The sequence below is a fragment of the Cryptomeria japonica genome, unplaced genomic scaffold (assembly GCF_030272615.1).
Source record: "Cryptomeria japonica unplaced genomic scaffold, Sugi_1.0 HiC_scaffold_167, whole genome shotgun sequence".
Lineage (NCBI taxonomy): Eukaryota > Viridiplantae > Streptophyta > Pinopsida > Cupressales > Cupressaceae > Cryptomeria > Cryptomeria japonica.
Genome location: NW_026728989.1, coordinates 240,001 through 255,000, shown reverse-complemented (window position 1 = coordinate 255,000; position 15,000 = coordinate 240,001). Strand labels below are relative to the sequence as shown.

The 15,000-nt window shown below is 59.4% G+C and overlaps 1 non-coding gene across 1 annotated transcript; it reads left to right on the top strand.

The window, feature by feature from the left end:
- The first annotated feature begins 12,509 nt into the window (after window positions 1-12,509).
- LOC131867272 (5S ribosomal RNA) lies at window positions 12,510-12,628 on the top strand. The gene has a single exon (XR_009365831.1). It is a non-coding gene; the product is annotated as a 5S ribosomal RNA (ribosomal RNA).
- The last annotated feature ends 2,372 nt before the right edge of the window (window positions 12,629-15,000 follow it).

Here is a 15,000-nt window from a genome sequence, read left to right as displayed (position 1 = left end):
ATGGGACATGGAAAAGACTCGAGAAGAGAGCTCGCTCACGGGAGAGAGAAGCCAAGGAGACCACGAGAGTGCTGAGAGTGGGACAGCGCTGAATAGGCGGGAGAAGCCTGCGCGTATAAACGGAGATATATATCCAATTGCAACGAAGGAACGTGCCAAAGATCGAGAACAATGGCAGAAATGCTAGTAACGTGCACTTCGGGACCAACGCATCACCGGAAGACAACCGCCAAACATCGAAAGAGTCGCGATGCTCCGCAACCTACGTGCAAAGCGGTCGCACACCGGGTAAGGGAGTGAGAGCCCCAAACATAGCTGGGCGAGGCGCTCACTCCGCTCTTTAATATCTCGTTAATACCGCCAAGGAAATGGCACAAGCACACACACACAAGCATCCTCGGAAGAGGACAGTTCGAGTGACAGGTCAAATCCAAGAGTTCCGAAGACTACCTCCAGGAACAATCGGGAACAAGACCGATTACAAGTCGTCGAGTCTGTTACTGGGCGAACACGAGATGCGCACAGGAAATCGATCAGCCCTCACAATGGCCCAAGGCCAGAGATCGGACTGCTACGATTTACCCCAACAATCATCGTGCCACTCTTCGCAGAGAGGTGATAGACGCCAACGAGCCCGCGCATAGCAATCGAGGTGTAAAAAGGGCGTTGAAGGCAGGAAGCCTGGACGAAAGAGGCTACGAGGTCACCTCGAAGCGGTCTAAGAATCGGGCGCACTTGGGGCGACTACCAGTGCCAACCCCTTATCCCGCGGTGCGTCCGACACACAGAAATTTCCAAGGCGGCCAAGGAGCCTCCCCGCATAGCAATCGGGGTGTGAGGTTACGGATGCAGCATTGATAGCAATCGAGGTGTGAGGCGAAGGATGCAGAAGTGAGAGCCGAGGGATGTAGCAGAGATAGCAATCGGGGTGTGTGATGCAGAAGAGATAGCAATCGAGGTGTGCGGTGGGAAGGGCCCAGCAGCCAGAATGCATGAAGCGACGGATGAAGCAGTGATGACAACCGGGCTGTGAGGAGAGGAGGGATGCAGCCAAGAAAGCAATCAGGGCTCGAGGCAAGGGATGCATCAAGGATAGCAATCATGTTGTGAGGCGAGATTCCAAAGGCTAAACGTGAGAGGCTGCAGGGTCGACTCAGAGAGGTCTATGCATGTGAGAGGCTGAAAGCAAGGTCGACTCGGAGCGGTCTATGCATCGGGCGCGCTTGGGGCGACTACCAGTGCCAACCCCTTATCCCGCGACGCGTCCGACAAAGAGAACGTTCCAAGGCGGCAGAGGAGGTTACCAGCCGAAGGATGCAGTAGCAATAACAGGTATAGTTCCGCGGCGGCCGAGAAGACTCACCGCATAGGAATCGGGATGCGAGGCGAGGGATGCGGCGGGAAGGCCCCGACGGCTAAACGGAAGAGGCTGCAGGGCCGCCTCGGAATGGTCCAAGCATCGGATGCGATTGGGACGACTACCAGTGCCAACCCCTTATCCCGCGATGCGTCCGATACACAGATAGTTCCAAGGCGGCCGAGGAGCCTCACCGCATATCAATCGGGGTGCGAGGCGAGGGATGGGGCGGGAAGGCCCCAACGGCTAGACGGAAGAGGCTTCAGGGCCACCTCGGAATGGTCCAAGCATCGGACGCGCTTGGGGCGACTGCCAGTGCCAACCCCTTATCCCGCGATGCGTCCGATACACAGATGGTTCCAAGGCGGCCGAGGAGCCTCACCGCATAGCAATCGGGGGTGCGAGGCGAGGGATGGGGCGGGAAGGCCCCAACGGCTAGACGGAAGAGGCTTCAGGGCCGCCTAGGAATGGTCCAAGCATCGGACACGCTTGGGGCGACTACCAGTGACAGCCCCCTATCCCGCGATGCGTCCGATACGAAGATGGTTCCAAGGCGGCCGAGGAGCCTCACCGCATAGCAATCGGGGTGCGAGGTGGGGGATGCGGCGAGATGGCCCCAATGGCTAGACGGAAGAGGCCACAGGGCCGCGTCGGAATAGTCCAAGCATCGGACGCGCTTGGGGCGACTACCAGTGACAACCCCTTATCCCGCGATGCGTCCGATACGAAGATAGTTCCAAGGCGGCCGAGGAGCCTCACCGCATAGCAATCGGGGTGCGAGGTGGGGGATGCGGCGAGATGGCCCCAACGGCTAGACGGAAGAGGCTGCAGGGCCGCCTCGGAATAGTCCAAGCATCGGACGCGCTTGGGGCCACTACCAGTGACAACCCCTTATCCCGCAATGCGTCCGATACGAAGATAGTTCCAAGGCGGCCGAAGAGCCTCACCGCATAGCAATCGGGGTGCGAGGTGGGGGATGCGGCGAGATGGCCCCAACGGCTAGACGGAAGAGGCCACAGGGCCGCCTCGGAATAGTCCAAGCATCGGACGCGCTTGGGGCGACTACCAGTGACAACCCCTTATCCCGCGATGCGTCCGATACGAAGATAGTTCCCAGGCGGCCGAGGAGCCTCACCGCATAGCAATCGGGGTGCGAGGCGAGGGATGCGGCGAGATGGCCCCAAAGGCTAGACGGAAGAGGCTGCAGGGCTGCCTCGGAATAGTCCAAGCATCGGACGCGCTTGGGGCGACTACCACTGCCAACCCCTTATCCCGCGATGCGTCCGATACACAGATAGTTCCGAGGCGGCCGAGGAGGTGGGGGATGCAGCGAGATGGCCCCAACGGCTAGACGGAAGAGGCTGCAGGGCCGCCTCGGAATAGTCCAAGCATCGGACGCGCTTGGGGCGACTACCAGTGACAACCCCTTATCCCGCGATGCGTCCGATACACAGATAGTTCCGAGGCGGCCAAGGAGCCTCACCGCATAGCAATCGTGGTGCGAGGTGGGGGATGCGGCGAGATGGCCCCAACGGCTAGACGGAAGAGGCTGCAGGGCCGCCTCGGAATGGTCCAAGCATCGGATGCGCTTGGGGCGACTACCACTGCCAACCCCTTATCCCGCGATGCGTCCGATACACAGATAGTTCCAAGGCGGCCGAGGAGCCTCACAGCATAGCAATCAGGGTGCGAGGCGAGGGATGCGGCGAGAAAGCCCCAACGGCTAGAGGGAAGAGGCTTCAGGTCCGCCTCGGAATGGTCCAAGCATCGGACGCGCTTGGGGCGACTACCAGTGACAACCCCTTATCCCGCGACGCGTCCGATACACAGATAGTTCCAAGGCGGCCGAGGAGCCTCACCGCATAGCAATCGGGGTGCGAGGCGAGGGATGCGGCGAGAAGGACCCAACGGCTACACGGAAGAGGCTTCGGGGCCGCCTCGGAATGGTCCAAGCATCGGACGCGCTTGGGGCGACTACCAGTGACAACCCCTTATCCCGCGACGCGTCCGATACACAGATAGTTCCAAGGCGGCCGAGGAGCCTCACCGCATAGCAATCGGGGTGCGAGGCGAGGGATGCGGCGAGAAGGACCCAACGGCTACACGGAAGAGGCTTCGGGGCCGCCTCGGAATGGTCCAAGCATCGGACGCGCTTGGGGCGACTACCAGTGACAACCCCTTATCCCACGACGCGTCCGATACACAGATAGTTCCAAGGCGGCCGAGGAGCCTCACCGCATAGCAATCGGGGTGCGAGGCGAGGGATGCGGCGAGAAGGACCCAACGGCTAGACGGAAGAGGCTTCGGGTCCACCTCGGAATGGTCCAAGCATCGGACGCGCTTGGGGCGACTACCAGTGACAACCCCTTATCCCGCGACGCGTCCGATACACAGATAGTTCCAAGGCGGCCGAGGAGCCTCACCGCATAGCAATCGGGGTGCGAGGCGAGGGATGCGGCGAGAAGGACCCAACGGCTAGACGGAAGAGGCTTCGGGTCCGCCTCGGAATGGTCCAAGCATCGGACGCGCTTGGGGCGACTACCAGTGACAACCCCTTATCCCGCGACGCGTCCGATACACAGATAGTTCCAAGGCGGCCGAGGAGCCTCACCGCATAGCAATCGGGGTGCGAGGCGAGGGATGCGGCGAGAAGGACCCAACGGCTAGACGGAAGAGGCTTCGGGTCCGCCTCGGAATGGTCCAAGCATCGGACGCGCTTGGGGCGACTACCAGTGACAACCCCTTATCCCGCGACGCGTCCGATACACAGATAGTTCCGAGGCGGCCGAGGAGCCTCACCGCATAGCAATCGGGGTGCGAGGCGAAGGATGCGGCGAGAAGGACCCAACGGCTAGACGGAAGAGGCTTCGGGTCCGCCTCGGAATGGTCTAAGCATCGGACGCGCTTGGGGCGACTACCAGTGACAACCCCTTATCCCGCGACGCGTCCGATACACAGATAGTTCCAAGGCGGCCGAGGAGCCTCACCGCATAGCAATCGGGGTGCGAGGCGAGGGATGCGGCGAGAAGGACCCAACGGCTAGACGGAAGAGGCTTCAGGGCCGCCTCGGAATGGTCCAAGCATCGAACGCGCTTGGGGCGACTACCAGTGACAACCCCTTATCCCGCGACGCGTCCGATACACAGATAGTTCCGAGGCGGCCGAGGAGCCTCACCGCATAGCAATCGGGGTGCGAGGCGAGGGATGCGGCGAGAAGGACCCAACGGCTAGACGGAAGAGGCTTCAGGGCCGCCTCGGAATGGTCCAAGCATCGGACGCGCTTGGGGCGACTACCAGTGACAACCCCTTATCCCGCGACGCGTCCGATACACAGATAGTTCCGAGGCGGCCGAGGAGCCTCACCGCATAGCAATCGGGGTGCGAGGCGAGGGATGCGGCGAGAAGGACCCAACGGCTAGACGGAAGAGGCTTCAGGGCCGCCTCGGAATGGTCCAAGCATCGGACGCGCTTGGGGCGACTACCAATGACAACCCCTTATCCCGCGACGCGTCCGATACACAGATAGTTCCGAGGCGGCCGAGGAGCCTCACCGCATAGCAATCGGGGTGCGAGGCGAGGGATGCGGCGAGAAGGACCCAACGGCTAGACGGAAGAGGCTTCAGGGCCGCCTCGGAATGGTCCAAGCATCGGACGCGCTTGGGGCGACTACCAGTGACAACCCCTTATCCCGCGACGCGTCCGATACACAGATAGTTCCGAGGCGGCCGAGGAGCCTCACCGCATAGCAATCGGGGTGCGAGGCGAGGGATGCGGCGAGAAGGACCCAACGGCTAGACGGAAGAGGCTTCAGGGCCGCCTCGGAATGGTCCAAGCATCGGACGCGCTTGGGGCGACTACCGTTGCCAACCCCTTATCCCGCGATGCGTCTGATACACAGATAGTTCCGAGGCGGCCGAGGAGCCTCACCGCATAGCAATCGGGTTGCGAGGCAGATTATTGGGAAGGGAACCCCCTGGGATGCGGCTCAAGCAGTGCCCAAAGGGACTGGAATGCGGAATCACATCGAGAGACCCAAATGCTATACGAGGGCTCAAATCGAATTATCGATTTGGCCACGACATGGACGCATCGGAACGACTACCTTTGCCGAACCACTCGCAATTGCATCCATACCGAAACCAATAGACATTTCCGTTAGAGCCCTCGCATAGCATTCGGGAATCTCGCATGCCCCTCTAAATCGACCAATGCTGGCGCTCAATGAAAATCCGAGCGCTACCACCGTTCGAGCGCCAGCATTGGTCGAGTTAGAGGGGCACGGGGGAGAATGCTCCAGTCAACACCTCCCCTATATAAGTTATTTGTCCGATTCTCGCACAACCGTAGTCTGCCTCGTCGAATCAAACAACGGTCCCAGATTCCGACTTCCGTTCCGTAGAGACCCAAAAGCTAGATGGAGGCTCGCAAGAAAGAGAGTCGGCGCATAGCAATCGGGTTTCTCGAACGTTTAGGGACCGAGCTCACTTGCGGATAGGGCAAAATCCGCCAAGCAACCCAAAAGCTAGACGGGGGCTCGAATCGAATCGCCTAGGCGGCCACAACAACGACGTGTTGGATCGACTACCAGTGCCAAACCATTCAGCAAGACTAGTCTGTGTCGAGGCCGGATAGAGATTCTCAGAGAGCGCCCGCATAGCATTTAGGAGACCTGCCGCGTCCCTCACACTCGACAAATGGTGGTGCACGTTTATAAATCCGAGCGATCCCAACCCTTTCAAGCACCAACATCGGTCGAGATAGAGGGGCACGGAGGGGGCTGCGTGAGACAACACAGTCCCCTATATAAGTTATTTGTCCGATTCTCACACATCCGAAGAATGGTCATCAAATCGGACAACAGCCCAAACTTCCGACTTCCGTCCCAGAAAGCCCAAGAGCTATCTAAAACGTTCATGGCCGGAACTCGATCGCGGCTATACCAGTCCGCCAAGCAACCCAAAAGCTAGACTGGAGCTCTAGTCGAATCACCTCTGTGGCCATTGCAAGGACGTGTTGGAGCGACTACCATTGCCGAACCATTCCGCAGGTCGAGTCCATACCAAGGCCGCATAGAGATTCACGATGAGCTCCTGCATAGCAATCAGGAGACTTGCCGTGTCCATCACAATCGATAAATCCTGGTGCAAGATTTTTGCATCCGAGCGCTCCAACCAGTCGAGCACCAGCATCAATCGACATAAACGGGCACGGGGGGAGGATGCTCGAGAACACTACCTCCCCTATATAAGTTATTTGTCCGATTCTCAAGCAGCCGAAGTCTGGTCATCGAATCGGGTCAAAGACCACAACTTCCGACTTTACCCACAATGCAAGTCATCGAATCGAACATCGGCCCCCGAGTCGGACTCCATGCGTATGTCAGGTCATCGGACCCAAATTCCGCCTTCCTGCGCATGGCGGGCCATCAATATCAACTCGGTCATCGGACCCAAACTCCGCCTTTTTGCGTATGGCACGCCTTCAAATCGGTCATCGGACCCAAATTCCGCCTTCCTGTGCATGGCGGGCCATCAACATCAACTCGGTCATCGGACCCAAATTCCGCCTTTCTGCGCATGGCACGCCATCAACTCGGTCATCGGACCCAAATTCCGCCTTCCTGCGCATGGCAGGTCATCGGACACAAATTCAGACCTCGCCAATATGCCTACGTATTGAATCGGTCATCGGACCCAACTTCCGACTTCATCCATACTGTAGGGTCTTTGAGGTTGGCGCGGTGCGCTCAACCCAGGGAGTCGACCCATCGAAGCATACACCTCCCCTATATAAGCTATTTGTCCGATTCCCACACCTGTGTAGTTTGCACCTCTGACCAGGACATCGACCCCAACTTCCGAACTCGACTGCAACGACGGCACCAGCGCCTTGGTGCGCACCTTGCGACGCACAGTCCCAACATTCGCCTTCCTGCACATGGCAGGTCATCGGACCCAAATTCCGACCTCGCGAGTATGCCTACATATCGAATCGGTCATCGGACCCAACTTCCGACTTCATCCATACCGTAGGGTCTTTGAGGTTGGCGCGGTGCGCTCAACCCGGGGAGTCGACCCAACGAAGCATACACCTCCCCTATATAAGCTATTTGTCCGATTCCCACACCTGTGTAGTTTGCACCTCCGATCAAGACATCGACCCCAACTTCCGAACTCGCCTCCAACGACCGAACCAGCGCCTTGGTGCGCACCTTGCAACGCACAGTGCCAACATTCGCCTTCCTGCACGTGGCAGGTCATCGGACCCAAATTCCGACCTCGCGAGTATGCCTACATATCGAATCGGTCATCGGACCCAACTTCCGACTTCATCCATACCGTAGGGTCTTTGAGGTTGGCGCGGTGCGCTCAACCCGGGGAGTCGACCCAACGAAGCATACACCTCCCCTATATAAGCTATTTGTCCGATTCCCACACCTGTGTAGCTTGCACCTCCGATCAGGACATCGACCCCAACTTCCGAACTCGACTAAAAAGACCGCACCAGCGCCTTGGTGTGCACCTTGCAACGCACAGTGTCAACATTCGCCTTCCTGCACATGGCAAGTCATCGGACCCAAATTCCGACCTCATGAGCATACCTACTAATCGAATTGGTCATCGGACCCAACTTCCGACTTCATCCATACCGTAGGGTCTTTGAGGTTGGCGCGGTGCGCTCAACCTGGGGAGTCGACCCATCGAAGCATACACCTCCCCTATATAAGCTATTTGTCCGATTCCGACACCTGTGTAGTTTGCACCTCCGCTCAGGACATCGACCCCAACTTCCGAACTCGCCTGCAACGACCGAACCAGCGCCTTGGTGCGCACCAAAAGTGCGCACTTTTGGAGGGCACTTTTGTGCGCTCCAAAGGTGCGCACTTTTGGAGGGCACTTTTCTGCGCTCCAAAGGTGCGCACTTTTGGAGGGCACTTTTTGGAGGGCACTTTTCTGCGCTCCAAAGGTGCGCACTTTTGGAGGGCACTTTTTGGAGGGCACTTTTCTGCGCTCCAAAGGTGCGCACTTTTGGAGGGCACTTTTTGGAGGGCACTTTTCTGCGCTCCAAAGGTGCGCACTTTTGGAGGGCACTTTTTGGAGGGCACTTTTCTGCGCTCCAAAGGTGCGCACTTTTGGAGGGCACTTTTTGGAGGGCACTTTTCTGCGCTCCAAAGGTGCGCACTTTTGGAGGGCACTTTTCTGCGCTCCAAAGGTGCGCACTTTTGGAGGGCACTTTTTGGAGGGCACTTTTCTGCGCTCCAAAGGTGCGCACTTTTGGAGGGCACTTTTTGGAGGGCACTTTTCTGCGCTCCAAAGGTGCGCACTTTTGGAGGGCACTTTTTGGAGGGCACTTTTCTGCGCTCCAAAGGTGCGCACTTTTGGAGGGCACTTTTGTGCACTCCAAAGGTGCGCACTTTTGGAGGGCACTTTTCCTGTGCTCCAAAGGTGCACACCTAGGTGAGCACCTTCGACCACACCTTGTAGCACACCAAACTCTGACTTTCGACTTCATCCGCAATGCAGGGTCTTTGAGGTTGGCGCAATGCGCACAACCAGGGGAGTCGACCCATCAAACCCAACACCTCCCCTATATAAGCTATTTGTCTGATTCTCATACATGCGTAGCCTGCAGGAGCAATTAGGACATCGACCCCAACTTTCGGCTTCTAAACGAAAACAAGGTCTTTGAGGTTGGTGTAATGCGAACAACTAGGGGAGTCAACCCATCAAACCCAACACCTCCCCTATATAAGCTATTTGTCTGATTCTCATACATGTGTAGTCTACAGGAGCAATTAGGACATCGACCCCAACTTTTGACTTCTTAACGAAAACAAGGTCTTTGAGGTTGACGTAATGCGCACAACCAGGGGAGTCGACCCATCAAACCCAACACCTCCCCTATATAAGCTATTTGTCCGATTCTCATACATGTGTAGCCTGCAGGAGCCATTAGGACATTGACCCCAACTTTTGACTTCTTAACGAAAACAAGGTCTTTGAGGTTGGCGTAATGCGCACAACCAAGGGAGTTGACCCATCAAACCCAACACCTCCCCTATATAAGCTATTTGTCTGATTCTCATACATGTGTAGCCTGCAACAACGATTAGGACATCCACCCCAACTTCTGAATTCGTCTGCGTTGACCGCACCAAAGGTGCACGCCTTGGTGCTCACCAAAATCCGACTTCCGACTTCTTCTGCTATGCGGGGTCTTTGAGGTTGGCGCAGTGCGCACAACCAGGGGAGTCAACCCACCGAATGCAACACCTCCCCTATATAAGCTATTTGTCTGATTCTCATACATGCGTAGACTGCAGCAATGATTAGGACATCCACCCCAACTTTTGACTTCTTAAACAAGACAGGGTCTTTGAAGTTGGTGCAGTGCACACAACCAGGGGAGTCGACCCATCAAACGCAACACCTCCCCTATATAAAGCTATTTGTCCGATTCTCATACGTGTAGTCTGCAGCAGCGATTAGGACATCGACCCCAACTTCCGAATTCGTTTGCATTGACCGCACCAAAGGTGCACGCCTTGGTGTGCACCCTGGAGTGCACTTTGGTGCTCACCTCGGTGCACACTTTGGTGTGCACCTCGGTGTGCACCAAAGGTGCGCACCTTGGAGCGCACCAAAGGTGTACACTTTGGAGCGCACCACATAGGGTCTTTGAGAGGTTGGCGCAGTGCGCACACCAAGGTGGGTGTTGAGGTGCGTGCCGAGGTGGGTGGGTGCTAGGGTGCGCTCCATGGTGGGTGCCAGGGTGGGTGCGTGCTAGGGTGGATTCCAAAGAGGGTCATAGGGTGGGTGCCAAGGTGGGTTGGTGATATAGTGGGTTCAAAGGTGGGTACTAGGGTGGGTTCCAAGGTGGGTCACAAGTTGGGTGCCAGGATGCGTGGGTGTTAGGTTGGGTGCCAAGGTGGGCTCCTGCGTGGGTGGGTGCTAGGGTGGGTTTCAAGGTGGACGCGAGGGCGGGTGCCAAGGTGGGTAACAAGTTGGGTGTTAGGATGGGTGAGTGCTAGAGTGGGTGCCAAGGTGGGTGGGTGCTAAGGTGGATGCCAAGGTGGTTCACAGGGTGGGTGGGTTCTAGGGTGAGTTCCAAGGTGGGTCACAGGTTCAGTGCTAGGGTGGGTGTCAAGGCGGGTGTCGAGGTGCCTGGGTGCTAGGGTGTGGATGCCAATGTGGGTCATAGGGTGGGTACTAGGGTGGGCTGCAATGTGGGTGCCAAGGTGGGTAACATGCTCGGTGGGTTCTAAATTGGGTGCCAGGGTGGGTGTGCACCCACCTTGCCCGAGGTGGGTGCCAAGGTGCCAGTGTGGGTGGGTGCTAAGGTGGATGCCAAGGTGGGTGAGAAGGTGGGTGATAGGTTGAGTGGTAGGATGGGTGGGTGCCAAGATGGGTCACAGGGTGGGTGCAAGGGTGGGTAGGTGCTAGGGTTGGTGTCAGGGTGGGTGGGTGCTAGGTTGGGTTCCAAGGTGGGTGCGAGGGTGAGTGTCAAGGTGGGTCACAGGTTAGGTGCTAGGATGGGTGAGTGCTAGGGTGCAAAGGTGCCAGGGTGGGTGCTAGGATGGGTCGATGCTAGGGTGAGTGGCAAGGTGGGTCCACAAGTGTCAAGGTGGGTGCCGAGGTGGGTGCCAAGTCGGCGACTGCTATGGTGGATGCCAAGGTGGGTCACGGGGTGGGTGCCAAGTTGCTAGGTTGGGTTCCAAGGTGGGTGCCAACGTGGGTGCTAGGGTGCGTGGGTTAAAGGGTGTGTCACAACGTGGGTGCCAGGATGGGTGCGCACCCACACTGGCCAAGACGGGTGCGGGTGCAAGGTTGGGTTCCAAGCCCGGTCACAGGCTGGGTGCTAGGATGGGTGGGTGCCAAGGTGGGCACCAGGGTGGGTGCACCCACCCTGGCCAAGGTGGGTCACGGGGTGGGTCCTAGGGTGGGTAACGGGGTGGGTACTAAGGTGCGTGCCAAGGTGGGTCATAGGGTGGGTGCCAAGGTGGGCACCAGGGTGGGTGTGCACCAACCCTAGCCAGGGTAGGTCACGGGGTGGTTGTCGGGGTGGGCGTCAAGGAGCCAAGGTGGGTGGCAAGTAGCCAAGTTGCGTGCCAAGGTGGGTGTCGGGGTGGGTGCCAAGGATCCAAGGTGGGTGCCAAGGAACCAAGGTGGGTGTCTGGGTGGGTGCCGAGGTGGGAGCCAGGGTGGGTCCCAAGGTGAGTGCAAAGGTGGGTGCCAGGGTCAAGGTGAGTGCCAATGTGGGTTCCAAGGTGCCAGGGTCAGGGTGAGTGCCAATGTGGGTTCAAAGGTGCTAAGTTGGGTGCGAGGTTGGGTGCGAGGGTGGGTGGGTGCCAAGGTGTGCTAGGTGGAAGCCCGGGTGGGTCGGCATCCCATGGGTGTCGAGTTGGGTGCCTGATGGGTGCTTCTTGTCAAGTTTTAGTCGTCGGGACTCATTTCGAGCCTTAGAGGTCGTTTCTTGTCCGGTTGCCCTGTCTTCGACCTGGGAACCCAATTTTGGTCCTCGGGTCCCATTTTTTTTTGTCTCGCATCCCACTTTTGGCCTGTGGCCTTTTCGGGGTCGATTCTCGTTTTGGGCATCAGAGCATGTTTCTTCTCCTAAAACCCAATATTTGTTTATTAAGTCTCGGAACACATTTTTGTTCTCGTGGACCCATCATGGGTCTTGGAACGCATTTGTGGTCCTTGGGTCCCATTTTGCATCCCGAAACTTGTGTTTTGGTGCTTGATCCCTATTTTGGGTGCCCACCTTGCACCAAGTGCGCACCCGGGGCAAACCGAGCGCCTTGGTGCACCGGGGCAAGATCGAGCGTGCACCCGAGGCGCCCCGAACATGCACCAAGGTGCACTCGGCCCACATGTGAGCGCAGGTCGTTGCGCCCGAGGTGGTGTGTGGGCACCGCGTTGCAGACGGGACACTGCACGCACACGACGCCCCCTCCAGGTGCACGCACGTAGGCCGGGCCGGGTGCACACCCGACGCCCTAGCAAGGTGCGCGCACCCGGGCAGGGCTCACACTTGGCGAACGGGGCGCACTTCGCGAGGGAGGGTGTGCACCTCGACGGGGGTGGGTGGCCGGGGTGGATTCGCACGTGGGTCGCGGTTTGCTAAGTACACACTGCGACAAGCTCATAACGGGTGCGATCATACCAGCGTTAGTGCACCGGATCCCATCAGAACTCCGCAGTTAAGCGCGCTTGGGCCGGAGTAGTACTGGGATGGGTGACCTCCCGGGAAGTCCCGGTGTTGCACCCTTTTTTAGTTTTTCGCCGGGCGTCGCAATGCTATTTGAATAAACCTTTTGCCCGTTTGCGTTCTCGTCGGGGCCGGGCCGGGCCGGGGTGCGCTGCCCGCACTACCGCGCGCGCGGGGGGCGACACCGAGCGCGCACCCGAGGCGCCCCGAGCACACAGGCCACGGTGCAACCCGGGCGTTGTGCGCGCACCCCGGTGCGCCCGAGGTGCTGCGCGCGCACCCAGGTGAAATCGGTGTGCACCTCGGCCAGTGCGCGCTCGGTCGAGTCGCGCACGTTGGCCAAGGTGCACGGTGATGTTTCTTACTCTAAGGTTCCGCACCAGACGCCCGGGACAGGTGAGCGAAGCTGGGCGGGGCCGGGTGCGCGGCCGGGGCAGGTGCACGCAGCTGGAGAGAGCTTTGGAGCACACTTCGGAGCGCACCAATGATGCGCTCCATTCAAAAGTTTCCTGAAAAGGCAAAAAAAGTTGAGATTATAGAATTTCCCACTTGAGAGATTGTAAAAAAAAAAAATTTAAAATGAAGGAAACGCGGGTGCCAAGGTGTGCGCAGCCCAGCCAAGGTGTGCGCACCAAGGCGCCCACCCTGGCGAAGGTGCACGCAAGGTGCGCACCCGAGGCAAACCGGACAATTAACCCAACTTTCGACTTCGCGCGCACCTTGGAGCGCACTTCGGAGCGCTCCTTGGTGCGCACCAATCTTGGGCACCTCGGAGTGCACCATGGCGCCCACCAAGGTGCGCACCCGGGGCAAACCGAGCTCCGACTTCGTGCGCACCTTGGAGCGCACGAAAGGTGCGCACCATGGCGCCCACCAAGGTGCGCAGCCCAGCCAAGGCGTGCGCATCAAGGTGCGCACCCTGGCGAAGGTGCGCACCCGGGGCAAACCGAGCTCCGACTTCGTGCGCACCTTGGAGCGCACAAAAGGTGCGCAACCCAGCCAAGGTGTGCGCACCCCGGTCAAACCGAGCTCCGAATCGTGCGCACCAGAGGTGCACGCCATCGTGCGCACCTTGGAGCACACTTCGGAGCCCTCCTTGGTGCGCGCCGATGTTGCGCACCTCGGAGCGCACCCGGGGAAAACAATGCAATTAACCCGACTTTCGACTTCGTGGGCACCTCGGAGCGCTCTCGGGTTCGCACCTCGGAGCACACCGAGGTGCGCACCTTTGATGCGCTGCCTTCACCAATTTCCAGAAAAGGCAAGAAAACATTGAGAAGGTGTGCGCACCGAGGTGCCCACCCTGGCGAAGGTGCACGCGAGGTGCGCACCCGGGGCAAACCGGGCTCCGACTTCGTGCATGCCGCACCTTGGAGCACACTTCGGAGCGCTCCTTGGTGCGCACCAGGGCGCGCAACCCAGCCGAGGTGCCCACCCCGGCGAAGGTGCACGCGAGGTGCGCACCCGGGGCAAACCGGGCTCCGACTTCGTGCACGCCATGGTGCCCACCGCGGCGAAGGTGCACGCGAGGTGCGCACCCGGGGCAAACCGGGCTCCGACTTCGTGCACGCCGCACCTTGGAGCACACTTCGGAGCGCTCCTTGGTGCGCACCATGGTGCCCACCAGGGCGCGCAACCCCGCCGAAGGTGCACGCGAGGTGCGCACCCGGGGCAAACCGGGCTCCGACTTCGTGCACGCCGCACCTTGGAGCACACTTCGGAGCGCTCCTTGGTGCGCACCATGGTGCCCACCAGGGCGCGCAACCCCGCCGAAGGTGCACGCGAGGTGCGCACCCGGGGCAAACCGGGCTCCGACTTCGTGCACGCCATGGTGCGCACCGCGGCGAAGGTGCGCACCCGGGGCAAACCGGGCTCCGACTTCGTGCACGCCGCACCTTGGAGCACACTTCGGAGCGCTCCTTGGTGCGCACCAGGGCGCGCAACCCAGCCGAGGTGCCCACCCCGGCGAAGGTGCACGCGAGGTGCGTACCCGGGGCAAACCGGGCTCCGACTTCGTGCACGCCGCACCTTGGAGCACACTTCGGAGCGCTCCTTGGTGCGCACCATGGTGCCCACCAGGCCGCGCAACCCAGCCAAGGTGTGCGCACCAAGGTGCACGCGAGGTGCGCACCCGGGGCAAACCGGGGTCCGACTTCGTGCACGCCGCACCTTGGAGCACACATCGGGGCGCTCCCGGGTTCGCACCGGCGTTGCGCACCGTGGTGGGCACCTCGGAGCACACCAAGGTGGGCAGCGAGGTGCGCACCTTTGATGCGATGCCTTCACTAATTTCCATAAAAGGCAAAAAAAAAACGAGATTTTAAAATTTCCGTTTTGAAAGATAGTGAGAAAAAGGGAATGCTGGTGCCATCTTGAGCCCGCCCTGGTGCGCAGCCCAGCCAAGGTGTGCGCACCAAGGTGCCCACCCTGGC